At 39.8% G+C, this 15,106-nt stretch overlaps 1 long non-coding RNA gene across 1 annotated transcript; it reads left to right on the top strand.

Annotated features, from left to right (window-relative positions):
• The first annotated feature begins 17 nt into the window (after positions 1–17).
• On the top strand, positions 18–14,902 carry LOC123618918 (uncharacterized). Its single transcript, XR_006727403.2, has 4 exons — positions 18–67; positions 8,952–9,136; positions 11,149–11,219; positions 14,443–14,902. It is a non-coding gene; the product is annotated as an uncharacterized LOC123618918 (long non-coding RNA).
• Positions 14,903–15,106: the final 204 nt, after the last annotated feature.

Genomic DNA, 15,106 nt, shown 5'->3' with positions numbered 1-15,106 from the left:
AGGGGCCAAACTCCAGGCTGACTTAAAAAATGGCCTTCAGAGTTGCCCTCTCTCCGCCTCTCTTCAGGTACGTCTCGTTTAGAGCCCTTCTCCTTGGTTCTTCTGACAGAAAAACACAACAAAACCCAAAAAGCCATGGCCTTCTGCAGACCACGCGCCCCGCTATTATTTCTCAGTTGAAAAAATTATAATCAAGTTTATTGAGCATTTGCTACGTGCCAGGCCGTATGCTAGGTAAGCACTTCACTTTTTGAAATTTAATCCTCACAAGGACCCTGAATATTGGACTCACAAAACAACTAAGTGATCTGCCCAAGGTCACATGGCAAAGAAATATCAAAAAGAGAGATTTAAACCCAGCCACGCTGGGTCTCTAACACATCCCTTCAAACCCTGAATTTTACACCATTATGCTGTAATGTAGACAATTCAATAAGCTTACCTTAACAGGAAAATGGAATTTGAACGTGTTGAAGGGTACATCACCAAGGGACACAGAGAAATCCAGACTGTGGGAAATGTGCAGCAGTGTCTCCCAAAGTGTTCTCCCAAACCAGCAGCATCAGCATCTCCTGGGAACTTGTTAGAAATGCAGTACTCAAGCAGAATCTCTCCAGACAAAACATAGAAATCTGTGCTTTTAACAAGTTCTCCAGATGATTCTAAAGCATACTGATGCACACTAACGTTTGAGAACCACTGTTTTATAGGGCCCAATTTCTTCAGGGGAAAAAAAAGCAAAACAACAAAGTAGGGGGGACTTACAGATTAAAAATTGTACAGCCAATTGCAGTGTATATGAACCTTATCTAAATACTGATTCGAACCTACTAATGTCAGATTTTTTAGGGCTAATCAGGGAAAAATGGCCACCAAATCAAATTGTGATATTTGATAAAATTAAGAATTACTGTCAGTTTTGTTTTTAGTTTTTTAGGAAGTGATAATGGTTTTTGTGGTTAGGTCTTTTAAAAGAATCCCATCCTTTGAGATATACGTATTTATAGATAGGTAGATAAATACTTAGATAGATAGGTAGATAGATAGATTAAAAAAAGATAAGATAAACTGTCATAGAGTTGCTTCCCAAAATATGGTGATTAGGGTATTGCTAGAGGTGAAGCACAATTGGCCATGAGTTGGTCATTGTTAAAGCTGGTTTATGGGTTGTTGAATGTTTATTGTACTATTCTCGCTGCTTGAGTTTATGTTTGAATTTTTTTCAATATAAAGGAAAGTCCTGAGGTGATCATTTTGCAATCCATTCAAATATGGAATCATTATGTTGTACACCTGAAACTAACATATGTCAAGTCTATCTCAATTTTCAAAAAAACAGGTGAAATTTTTTTAAGTCTTTTCCTCCATGTTGACTGTTTTACAGTTTGCCAGGCACTTTTACACATTTTCTTATTTGAAATCACAACCACTTGGCAAGAAACCTACTACTACTATACCTGTTCTACAAGTGATGAGGCTAAACTGTCAAAGCTTTAGCCAGGGTTTTATGTATTTACTGTGCACAAATATAGATTCTAGGCTTTAGGTCAAAGATAATCTTTGTCAGTCTCTTTGCCAAAGTTCAGTCTCCACCTAGGCTGTGTCTGCTGCCCTTCTGAGACCTGATCTGCTTTGATTCATGGTCCTGCTACACGATTAGGCAATAAACTCCATGAAGGCAAGGATCCTGCATGTTTGTCCCCAACTGTATCAGCAAAATTAGACCAAGAGCTGGCATTTAATAAACACCTAGTGAATATTTATTTAGTTAGTGGAAAAATTAATGGCAGTAATCATGACCTCTTTCTCTTAAAAGGAAACAAATTGTTGAGAAAATAATACAGATTTTAGACTCAGAAAGAGCTGGCCACTTACAAGAGGTGTAACCTAGGCAAAAACTTTGCCTTTCTGAGCCACTATGTCTTCATATGTGAAATGGGCATAATAATAGCACCTTCCTACAGATTTTATGAGGATTAAGTGAGATAAAGATGTAAAAGGCTTAGCATTTCACAATACTTCAAAAACAAAAGTTTGCTATTATTAACGATCATTATCACAGATGGAAACTTTGCTGATTGTCCGGGGCATATTGACCTTCTCTCTCAATCTATTAAATAATTTCTTACTGGTCACTAATCAGTGAGGAAGTGGGAAAAAATTGATGAAGAAATCCCTAGGTGAGAAGGCCTGTGCTAGGAACTAGAGTTAAAAGCCCGAATCTTCATGAGTTTCTCTCCCACTTCTGCAGTTTTTCTTACAAAGGCCTCCAGGATGTTAGACCCCTAACTTGCTCATCTTATCTGATTAACACAGTGTCATCAATATAGTAGAGCATTATAATACTCTGTGAGGTGTCCAGATAGTTTTGTTCAGCTCTCTTCAAACTGTATTATGATGGAAGGCTGGAGCATTAACATAGCCCTGGGGCAAAACCATTAAGTAGGGGTGGAGGGTGGGTAGCAAACTTGTTCTATGAAGGGCCAGATAACAAATATTTTAGACTTTGTGGGACACATAGGATCTCTGTTGCATATTCTTCTCTGATTTTGTCATTGTTATTTTACAAATCTTTAAAAATGTAAAAACCATTCTTAATTTAAGGGCCATAGGAAAACAGACTGTGGCAGCTGTGAGTGGGATTTGGCTGTTGCTGTAAAGTAATATTTTACCCATTTCATTTTTTTCTTTAAGGGAAGGTAAATTTATTTAGAGGGATACTCCATAGACAGTGTCAAAAGGCAAGAGACTACCCATTCCATTTTAATGTGAAAACTTTCTGATTTTTTTTTCTTGATTGGGATGGGGACAAATTCATTTGCCAAATCCATGGCAACATATTATGTACCTGAAACCTTAGGAATCTGCTCTGGCAACAACGCCACATCTGGCACAGCAGTTGAGGTGGGGGCTGTATTGGCTGAACTTGACAATGCCTGTAGTCACTCCTTTTAATGGGCAGACCACCCTTAGCCTCCTAATTGTCAACGCTAAGCAGCACCTTTGTTGGTTACCCATCTATTTCACCGTCTACACAAGCCTTGTAGCTGCTTGTGAAGGCTCCTTGGCTGCCCCTCCTACCTCACCTGCTCTCACACTAATTGTAGCCCTCGGCTGCCTGTGGTAAGGGCCGGCAGCTGGCTTATGTTGCTCCAGGCCCCTGTCATCTCCATTACTATTAGCAAGCTCCAGCTCTGGGACTGCCCCTTCTAGTCAGCCCTGACCTGCACAGGCGAGCCTCTGTTAAACTGCTGAGTGAGGCTGGCATCCCTCTGCTCAGTGCAGTATGATGACCTTGGCTAATAGCACACCCTGTGGGTCCTCCCAGGGAATATAGCCCTCAGTGGGTGTTCTGTCCTCCCAGAATAAATCCAAACAGCATTGCTACTTCCCTGAACTATTGAGTCCTTTCCTGCACCTGCCTCAGCAACCCATGCATTTCACCTTCATTCAGAGTGATCCTCTGCTCTCTCCTAGCTTTTAAGATCCACTTAGATCTTAGTAGTGTCTGCCCCTTTCCTTGGCGTCCTTGCCAAGTTATGAAATCCCAAGTCCAGCATCAATGCATTATTACCTATCCATTTTTCTATTTCAGGCCCTTAACCAAATATCCACACAGTTCAGGTCCTGGGTTACTCCCCTGGCTCTTGTTAGTATGTGCTAGTTAATTCCTTTAAAAACAGCTTTATTGTGATATAGTTCACACGCCATACAATTTACCCTTTTAGTGTATGTAATCCAGTGGTTTTTTCATATACTTCCATTATTGTACAACCGTCACCACTATCTAATTTTGGAACATTTTTATCCCCCGCCTCCAAAGAAACTCCAAACCTCATTAACAGTCGCTCTTCATTCCCGTACCCGCTCAACACAGCCCTAGATAACACCCTATTTGCCTTGTGTCTCTGTAGACTTAGCCTATTCTGGGCATTTCTTATAAATGAAATCATAAAATATATGACTTTTTATGCCTGCTTCTTTCACTTGGAATAATAGTTCTAAGATTCATCCATGTTGTAACATGAACCCACACACTTCTTTCCTTTTTATGGCCTAAAAACCAAATTTATTTATCCATTCATCAGTTGATGGACATTTGGATTGTTTCCACTTTTCAACTGTTATGAGTAATGCTGCTATGAACAGCGTACGAATATCTGTATACAAGTTTTGTGTGGACATATGTTTCTTTTCTCTTGGGTATATCCTAGGAGTGGGATTGTTTGGTCACATGGTAACTCTGTGTCTAACCTATTGAGAGAGCTGCCAAATTGTTTCCAAACTGACTCTACCAGTTTACACTCCCATCAACAATGCCTAAAGGATCCTAATTTCTCCACCATGCTAGTTAATTTTTGTGTCTCCTTTAGAGTAAAATCTCTCTTCTCCTTTATGAGGCCACCTCTGCTGGCTCTGGGGGCTCTGGGAAAGTCTGCAGAGTCGCATTTCTCAGGGGCCTCCACCTAGATGTCCCTACCACATGTTTTAGGTCCCAGGTTTTTCCAATCTGACCCCTGACTTTAGCATAGAAAGCCCTGCCTGGACTGAGCATCCAAACATCTCTGGAGCTCTGGGTTCTAATACTTACATCATCAGCCTGCCCCTCAGCTGGATCTTGCATGGCGACCGAAGAGGCCCTCTGGCTCTCACACATAGCTTTTAACTGTTTGTTAACTGCCCTACTTTCTCAGTGTTTCTCTGTAGGGGGTCAATGCCACTTGGTAATAACTAGTCAATCCTATGATCCTTGGACATTCCTCTACGTCATTCAAATACCCAAATCGGCACACTGGCTCAGACATTCTTTTCCACGTGGACATGTCCTCAGCTCACTACCAGTAAAATTTTTAGCAGTTGGGCTGCCACTTTGTGCCAGGGACTATCCGTACCCCACACACCACTCAAGATGGGGGTCCTCTCAGAAGAATGGAGCTGGAAGAATTAGGCTCCCTGACTCCAGACTCTACTACAAAGCTTCAGTAATCAAAACAATATGGTACTGGCACAAAAACAGACACATACCTCAAAAAAGCAAACACCCTGATTAAAAAATGGGCAGAAGACCTGAAGAGACATTTTCCCAAAGAAGACATGCAGATAACCAACAGGCACATGAAAAGCTACTCAACATCGTTAATCATTAAAGAAATGCAAATTAAAATTACATTGAGTTATTACTTTACACCTGTCAGAATGGCTACCATCAAAAATTGATAAAGAAGATGTGATCTATATATACACAATTGAATACTACTCAGCCAGAAAAAGAGTGAAATTTTGCCATTTGCAACAACATGGATGGACTTGGAGGAAATTGCACTAAGTGAAATAAGTCAGACAGAGAAAGACAAATACTGTATGATATCACTTATATGTGGAATGTAAAAAACTAAAACAAGCTAGTGAATATAACTAAAAGGAAATAGACTCACAGATACAGAAAACAAACTAACAGTTACCAGTGGTGAGAGGGAATGAGCGGGGCAAACTCGGGTAGGCTATTAAGAGGTACAAACTATTACGTGTAAAATAAATAAGCTACAAGGATATATTGTACAACACAGGGGATATTTTATATTAATATAATATATTTTATACTAACAACACAGCCAATATTTTATAATAACTACAAATGAGTATTATGACCTTTAAAAATTGTGAATCACTATATTGTACACTATAACATATATAAGATGTACATCAACTCTATCTTGATTGAAAAAAAAAAGATGGGGATCCTCATTACCAGCCAGGCAGTGGGTGATCCATCTTATCACCTGCTTTGTCAGACCACCTCCAGTAGCAACTGTGTCAGTGTGGTTCCTCCCAAAAACAGATGTCAAGATGTAACTAGAAATGCAAGACACTTATTGGTAATAACACTTATGAAAACTAAAGGGGTGATGGAATACGAAGGAATAGGCCTTGAAGCCTCCAGTCTGTAGCACTGATCTGACACCTGTGAAAGGAAGGAGGCAGAGAGGTGAATTGAGCAGGAAAGCCTCTCAGTCTAGTGCTTGTGATGGTTAACTTCCTGTGTCAACTTGACTCGGCCACGAAATGCCCAGATATCTAGTTAAACATTATTTCTGGGTTTGTCTGTGAGGGTGTTTCTGGAAAAGACTAGCATTTGAATTGGCAGACAGCCATCTCCATGGTGGGTGGGCATCACTCTGAAAGTTAGGATCTAGAAGAGAACCAGAACTGTGATTTCTAATGTTATTCCTTCCTCTCTCTTCCCAAAGGCACATAAAGCATCTTTTACTTGCTCTGAACTTCATTTGGTGCATTCTAGATTCTCCTCCTCATTTTCTCCAATCACCACTGTCCGGGAACGTTGGGAGGATAAATGGATAGTAAGTTTGGAGAAGGGAAATTACAGGTTGTACTGGAGTTGTCCATCACAGAGCTTTTCTTGCCCCCAGCATTACTAAGAGGACAATGCCCCTCCCAGCACAGGTAGGAAGGAGTACCACTAGCAGCTTAGCTTATGAGAACCGTCATTTACAAACTGTCCCCAGCAGCAAAATCAGCAGCATTTGGGAACTCGTAAGGAGTGTAACTTCTTGGGCCCCAGCCCAAGACCTCCTGAGTCTGGGTATGGGCCCACCAACCTTTGCTTTAACTGTTTTTTTGCCTGAATGCCTGATTACAGCTGGTTGGACCAGGGATGACAGTGTGCTCTACAAGTACAGCGAAACCGTAGGCTCCCTCTGGGCACTGAGGGGTGAGAAGGAGAAGCTGGGACAACCAGGCTTCCTTTCGGTGACAGCTGAACGGGAAACAGTGACACCTCAAGTGGCAGCAGCACAGTGGAAGCTGGATGAGGCTGTGCCCCAGTGTTGAAGCCACGAAGGGTCGTGAGCATGCTGGTGTCCGTGGCCTCAACACTAGTGCCCAACATCATTCAGCTGGAAAGGAGGGAGAGCAGTAACATCAATCTATTTGAACAGGAAAAAGGAAATCAAACAAACAAAATGATAATTTCTCTCTGTATGAATTTTTCTTGTTGGCCACAGCGCAAACTAGCAAAACTAAAAAGCCTCAGTGAACAGGCTTTCCAATCTGGTGATTACATCACACAATGATGGGAACGAATGCCTAACGAAGGTGCCCCATGGCAAAATGTTTCCACCTCTTTGAATCTCTCAGTTTTACTCTCTACTGTACAGAGGAATGTGTCCTATTAAAAAAAAAACACTTTGGAATGCTCATTTTAGATATTACATAAGTTGATATTTATAATAATCATAAAAACTAATCATTCTTGAGCAATTCCCATCTACTAAGCAATGGTCCAAGTATTTCACATGTTTTATGTAATGTCAGTTCCACAAGGGCAAGACTTTTTCAGCTGTTTCCTTCTCTGCTATCTCCCCTCAGTGCCTGGAAATTGTGTTTGGCATCTAGTCGATATGCAGCGAATATTTGTTGAATGAATTAAAGTGGGTCGTACTGGATGGAGGTGCTGTTATATCCGTCTCTCAGACCCTCCTGGCTGTAAAGATGGGAAGTCAAAATGAAGGAGGAGAATGATTCCCAACTTTCTCAAAACAAAGAGCTCAATTGTAAAGGGGAAACATATATATGTATCTACGATATAAACATATATTTATATTTCAGATGCTCATACAATAGAAGTTTTACTTTTAGCATCTGCTTATTTGGAACATGAAATGTTAGGAGGCTGCTGTGAAGGCAGTACGTTAGCAAAGGGAACTGCATGTGCGGTCACATCAGCTCCTGTGTATGTTTGCAAGGTTCAGATGTGTATTATCATTTTGGGCATCAGCCAATGCTTAACACTAGAATGAACTCCTAATCTCTGTAATCACCGATTCCTCAGGGGTCTGTGACCCAAAGCTTGGAGGTCACTAACGGAGTAATGTGTCTCTGGGAAGACATACCTTACATAGTAGAGAGCGTCCTGGCATCAGACTCAAAGCTTGACTTTGGGTCCTGGCATGTATTTAGGAGACTTTAGCTCACTTCAGCAGCACGTGTACTGAAAATAGGAGACTTTTGATTTAGTTATTAAGCTTCTATGAGCCTTGAGTCTCCTACCTTGCCTACTTCCTAAATATATTTTATTGAGAACAAATATGAAGGTGTAAGAAGGGAAATAAACACTAGTTGGTATTATTATACTGTCACTTTAATTCTGAGACATATTTCCATTTCACTCTGTTGTTCCTGAATTCTAGATGTATCCTATGAGCTATGGATACTTATAATGTGGTAAGGCTTCCTTCCTCCCCCACAAAAAAAAACTGTTTTCAAAGCAGGGGTCTAGATTTCAGTAAATGGTCTTAGAATAAAAGAAATGTGGCTTTGCATATTCCTCTAAGTGACGAATTATATGTGAATTCATTTTCTCTTCTTGCTCCTATCTCTTAAAATTTGCAATTGTAGTCTCCAAAAGAGAATGTTGCCCTGTGCTACAAGACTCTGGTAGACAGAATAATAGCTCCAAAGATGCCTACATCCTGATCTCAGTGTCTGAAAACATGTGGCAAAAGGAGTTTTGCAGATGTGATTAAGTTATGGTCCTTAAGATGAGGCGATTATGCTGAATTATCAGGATGGGCCCAATCTAATCACATAGGTCCTAAAAGCTGGAGGACCCCTCCTGGCTGTGGTCCAAGGGCGACGCTGACCAAGGAAGAATGGTCAGAGAGAGACAACATAATTGATTTTTCGTGATGGAGAAAGGAGCCACAAGCCAAGGAATGTGGGCAGTCACTTAAAGATGGAAAAAGCAAGGAAATAGATCCTCATCTAGAACCCACAGAAAGGAAGAAAAGTACCTTGATTTTAGGTCAGTGAGCCCCCTGTTGGTCTTCTGACCTATGGACATATGAAATAATAAATCTGTGCTGTTTAAGCCAGTAAGTTTGTGATCATTTATTACAGGAACCGTAGGAAACTAACACAAATCTGTATTTCAGTTCCAGCATGATCACTGGAGGCAGGCTGGAATTCACAGGCAGAAGGGCAGCAGCTGCACAGGGCATCTGTTCGTGGGTCAGGCCACGTGCTTTGGCTGGGACACAACTAGACCGTGACGGCTTTGAGCTCCAGAGGGGGAATCTGCCCTTCAAGCTTCACACTCACTGCTCTCCCTTGTCACTAGGTAAGTGTGAGAGTGGTTTTGCATTGGGGAGGGGCAGGAATTGGAGGTTGATGATAACCATTTAGGATTCAGGAGTGGACAGTCTGAGCTCAGATGATAGCTATTTAGGGGAATTCAGAGAAAGGCCAACCACCCAGCTCCTGGAGATCTTGGGGGCCTCTGCAACCAGGGGAGTCTCAGACCTCCCTGTGAGAGACGGGCAGCCAAAGGTCCCAGCCAGCTCCTGGCCAGGCAACCCAAACTTTCTGGAGTCATTCCCAGTTCCCTACTTACAGGTGTGACACCTGTGTGCCTATAAAGCATAGCTTGCGGCCGCTGATGCTCTTAGTTCAGCCGCCATCAGAATTACCCCAAGGGCTGGTTAAAACATGGTTTGCTGGGCCCCACTCCCTGAATTTCTAATTCAGCAGATCTGTCTGGGTGCAGAACAAGAATTTGCATCTCCATCAATTTCCCTGGTACTGCTGATGCTGCTGGCCTGAGGACCAGAGTTTGAGAAGCATGGAAATAATGGGTAAGAGATTAGGACTCAGGCAGCCCATGTTGCTTACCAGTTGAATGGTCTTGGGCAACTTAAACTTTGAAATTCCTATATCAAATAGGGTTAATAAAATGCACCCTTTAGGACTGCGGTGAGGATTAAATAGAGTGATCTATATAAAGCAGTTAGCACATAGTAAGACCTCAATACATGGTTTCTATTAAGTTGTGTTTATCTCATCATCATCATCATTATTATTATGACTAATGACAAGTTACTAAGTGTAACATACAAAACCCAGAGGCACATCCATAGATACGCCAATGGCAGACAATAAATGTCATCTCAGGAACTGTCCTCCTACAACTGTCAAAACTTTCTCAGAGTCTCCCACCCACGGAATAGCATTTAACTTTGTAAGTCAAGAGGACTCCCAGAGGAAAGAGTCTGAATAAAATGCTTCACCCACAAAACAGAATAAAGAGGAAGCAGAAAGTTTTTAAATTTTTTGAGAAAATTTATCTAACAATAGAAAGAGGAAGCTCATTTGGGTGTGAGGCAATGGCTATAGAAATGAATAAAAGTAAACCAGGCCAGGAGCAAATTAATTTGAGAATAACTTCAGAGAAAGAAAAGGAACTGTGCCATGCTCACTCCTCTGGGAAATCTGACCAAAAAAGGTAAGGATTTGGAGGGGTTTTTTCCCCACCTCCCACCCCATTTCTAGGATAATCGATACTATTTTCATGTGAAAATAAAAAAAAGTCATGATGGATTGACTGCGTTGTCGTTGCTCTTTAAGGAATGTTTTCTCTGGTTCACAGCAACAGAAAAACAGGTTAGGTCTTTGGGAACCCAGGACATTCTTGTGATTTCACCATGCAAGTATCTCTTCCTGCTGGAACTTGGCCATATTGATGGGCAGGCCAATAGCTCAGTGGACTAAAACCTCACTAAAATAAATAGTGGGTTTAATTTATTATAATGTATATAATAAAATATATATGATTAAAAATTGCTATAATAAAGTAAGTAAGTAGCATTAGGATTTTAATCTTGGCTTCTATTTAAAAAGTGATAATAAAGAGGTGGTAAAGAGACTGGGTAGAAAAGTTTGCTGGATTAATTTAGTAGTTTCAGTCCCAGAGATCTGAGCTCCAGACTGGAATCAGGAAGCATGGTTCCTCCACCCCACGTAGCCTCTGTTTGTCTGGGTGAACTGGAAGGACCATTGAATCTTTAGATGTCTGTTCCTTCACCAGCAAAATGAAGGATTGAGTAGATCACTTGTTTCTAAAATTTCCACCAGCAGGTATCCTTTCATACAATTTGCTTTTCAGCTAAAGGACTTCACAGTGTAAATAGCTTTGTATAACCAGCTATTGAATTAAATGCTTTTGTGTGCAAGGTGTAAAGTTGTGTAAATAATAATAATAATGAAAGACTGTAGTGTTCACTAATAATCTCTCATTTGTTGAGTGCGTACTATGTGCTGAGCACTTAAATGCATTATCTCATTTCATGCCTTCAGTACTGCAGTGAGGGAAGTTCTTTCATGATACCAGTTGGACGGATGAGGAGACTGAGGCTCCAAGAGTTTAGGTAAGTAACTTATCTAAAAAGGGGCCAGTAGAGGGTCTTGCCCAAAGCCATGAGCTGGTGAGGGGAATGCTGGGATTGGAAAGTGGGTCTTGGACCTCTGTGATGTGATTACAACACCTGCCATTTAGCACTTGGTGAACTGCCTCACACGGTGGTGGTGGCATATTGCATGGCTATGAATGGCTTGGGATTAGACTAGGAAATTATCTGGACTTCAGGAAGTTCTAGGTATTGGCCACTCTCAACTTCACTCCTGGCATCTCACCTTCTACTGAGCGTCTCTTCTGTGTTCCCCTCTGTTCTCTCATCACTTTGATTTGCACAGGGCTCATCCACCCACTGTGACCTTGAAAATTTAGTCCTCACAGTCATTAGTCTCCTCTGTTTCTTTATTTAAATCTAAAGAACATCAGTTTTGGTAAAGTTGCAGGATACAAAATTAATACGCAGAAATCTGTTGCATTTCTATACACTAACAACAAACTGTCAGAAAGAAAAATTAAGAAAACAAACACATTTATAATTGTATCAAAAAGAAGAAAATACTGAAGAATGAATCTAACTAAGGAGGTAAAAGGCCTGACTTGGAAAACTGTAAAACATTGATGAAAGAAATTGAAGTCAGCACAAACAGAGAAAGGATATATCATGTTCATGGAATGCAAGGATTATCATTGTTAAAATGACCATGCTCTCCAAGGCAATCGACAGATTCAGTGCAATCCCTACCAAAATACCGATGGCGTTCTTCACAAAACTAGAACAAATAATTCTAAAATTTCTGTGGAACCACAGAAAAACCTGAATGGCCAAAACACTTGAGAAAGAAGAACAAAGCTGGAGGGATCATGCTCCCTGATTTCAAACTATACCATAAAGCTACAGTAATCAAAACCGTCTAGTACAAACACAAAAACAGATACATAGATCAATGGAACAGATTAGAGAGCACACTTATACTGGCAATTAATCTAAGACAAAGGAGGCAAGAATATACAATGGGGAAAAGACAATCTCTTCAATAAATGGTGTTGGGAAAATTGGACAGCTCCATGAAAAAGAAACAAACTGAACTACTCTCTCACCACCATTTACAAGAAAAAAATCAAAATGGATTAAAGGCTTAAATGTAAGACTTGAAACCGTAGAACTTTTAGAAGAAAACATAGGCAGTATACTCTCTGATATAAGTTTAGTAATATATTTTTGGATATCTCTCTTCAGTCAAGGGAAACAAAGCAGAAATAAATGAGACTACATCAAAAAAAGCTTTTTCTCAGTGAAGGAAACAATCAATAAAATGAAAAGTCAGCCTACTAAATGGGAGAAGATATTTGCAATGATATATTTGATGAGGATTTAATATCCAAAATATACAAAGAACTCATGCAACTCAACATCAAAAATACAAACAACTTGATTTTAAAAAGGGAAGAGGTTCTAAATAGACCTTTTTCCAAACAAGACATTCAGACAGACGGCCAACAGACACATGAAAAATCACTAATCATAAGGAAAATGCAGATTAAAAAAACATGAGATATCACCTCACGCCTGTCAGAATGTCTATTAAAATGAGAACAAATAATAAGTGTTAGCAAAGATGTGAAGAAAAGGGAACCCATGTGCACTGTTGGTGGGAATGTAAATAGTGCAGCCAGTATGGAAAACCGTATGAAAGTTCCTCAAAAAATTAAAAATAGAACTATCCTATGATCCAGCAATTCCACCTTGGGTATTTATGTAAAGAAAATGAAAACATAAATTCAAAAAGACATACGCACCCCTATGTTCACTGCAGCATTATTTACAGTAGCCAAGATATGAAAGCAGCCTAAGTGTCCTTCAATAGGTGAATGGATAAAGAAGATATGGAAAACAATGGAATATTACTTAGCCATAAAAAATGAATTCTTGCCATTTGCAACCACATGGGTGGACCTAGAGGGTATTGTGCTAAGTGAAATGTCAGACAGAGAAAGACAAATACTGTATAATTTCACTTATATGTAGGATCTAAAAAATCAAAACAAATGAGCAAACATAATAAAACAGAGGGTCATAGATTGATAGTGCAAGTGGTTGCCAGAGGGGAGGGACTAGAGAGAGGATATAGGGGGAGGAGATTAAGAGGAACAAACTTCCAGTTGCAAAATAAATGAGTCACAGGTATGAAATGTAGACTGTGGGGAGTATAGTCAATAATTATTTAATATCTTTATATGGTGACTGATCATACCTAGACTTACCAGGGTGATCATTTTGAAATGAGTAGAGATATAAAATCACTATGCTATGTACCAGGGACTAACATAGTATTGTAGGCCAATTATACTTCAAAACCAAACAAACTAAGTAACTAACTCATTGAAAGAGAGATCAGATGTGTGGTTACCAGAGCTGGCTGGAGAGGGAATTGGATGAAGGCAGACACAGGGTACAAACTTCCACTTATAAGATAAGTAAGTATTAGGGATGTCATGTACCACATGATAACTATAATTAACTCTCCTGTATGTTACATTTGAAAGTTGCTAAGAGAGTAAACTCTAAGAATTCTCATTACAAGGAAAGAAATGTCTTTCTATTTCTTTAATTTTGTACCAATGTGAGATGATGGCTATTCACAAAATGAATTGTGGTCATCATTTCTTGATGTATGTATAAAGTCAAATCATTATGTTGTGCACTTAAAACTTAGACAGTGCTGTGTGTCGATTATATCTCAATAAAACTGGAAGAAGAAAAAAGAAAATAGAATTAAGCTAAACATACAAGTAAGTAGATGAGAAAGTAAGTAAGTACGTAAAATAAAAGAGCAGCAATTGTGTCAGGTCACCCTTTCCCATGTGGCGGTGCTGCAGTCTGTGGGTCTTGGGCCCCAAGGTGTACCCTGAGCGGCTCATCACAACGAAGTTGTGGGTGGGCCAGTGTCCTACAATAATCAGCAATACTGCCACTTACATGATTGTCGTATCTGACACTTTTCCCCAGGATTATCTCACTTAATCATTATAGCAACAACCCCCTAACTTAGACACTATATTGACCCTTTTTCAGGTAAGTAATTTACCTAAGTTAGTAAGTGGCAGGTCCCAGGATGCAAATCCAGCAATTTTTTCTCATAACAACATTATTGAGAAATAATTCATATAGCATAAAGTTCACTCACTTAAAATGTACAATTCTCCGTTTTTGTTTTTTTTTTTTTGCATAATCCCAGAGATTTACAATCATCATCACCACCAGTTCTGGAACATTTTCGCCATCTCAGCAAGAAATCCCACACCCTTTAGCAATCACCCCATTTCCTCCCAACGCTTCTGTTCCCTACCAGCCCTAGGGGAAAAGTGACCTACTTTCTGTCTCTATAGATTTGTCCATTCTGGACATTTCATATAAATAGAATCATATAATATGTAGCCCTGTGTGATTTAGCATGTTTTCAAGGTTCATTCATGTTATTGCATGTGTCAGTAATTCACTTGTTTGTATGGCTAAATCATATTCCATTGTATGGATAATCACATCTTGTTCTAGCAGTTGATGGACATCTGAGTTGTTTCCATTTTTTGCCAATTTTGAATAATTCTGCTATGAATATTTGTGTACACATTTCTGTATGGACATATGTTTTCATTTCTCTTGGGTAGACTGATAACTAGGAGTGGAAAAATCCAGGTATTTTGACTCGGCTTACAGGTATGGTTGGCTTCTGAAGTCTGGTCTGTCTAGGATACAGATAACTTACTCATGAGTATTGCCTATATCTTAAGTTAATAAAAAAATTTTTATGAATGTACTTTTCTTAATACATGTAGATGAATATTAAATAACCAGGGTCATCTGGTTTATTTATAATACTTTAGGGAACTCCATTGTTACTT

This window comes from Camelus bactrianus, chromosome 17 (assembly GCF_048773025.1).
Source record: "Camelus bactrianus isolate YW-2024 breed Bactrian camel chromosome 17, ASM4877302v1, whole genome shotgun sequence".
In the NCBI taxonomy this organism is placed as follows: domain Eukaryota; kingdom Metazoa; phylum Chordata; class Mammalia; order Artiodactyla; family Camelidae; genus Camelus; species Camelus bactrianus.
The sequence above is the reverse complement of the archived record's forward strand: the minus strand, read 5'-3'. Positions and strand labels throughout refer to the sequence as shown.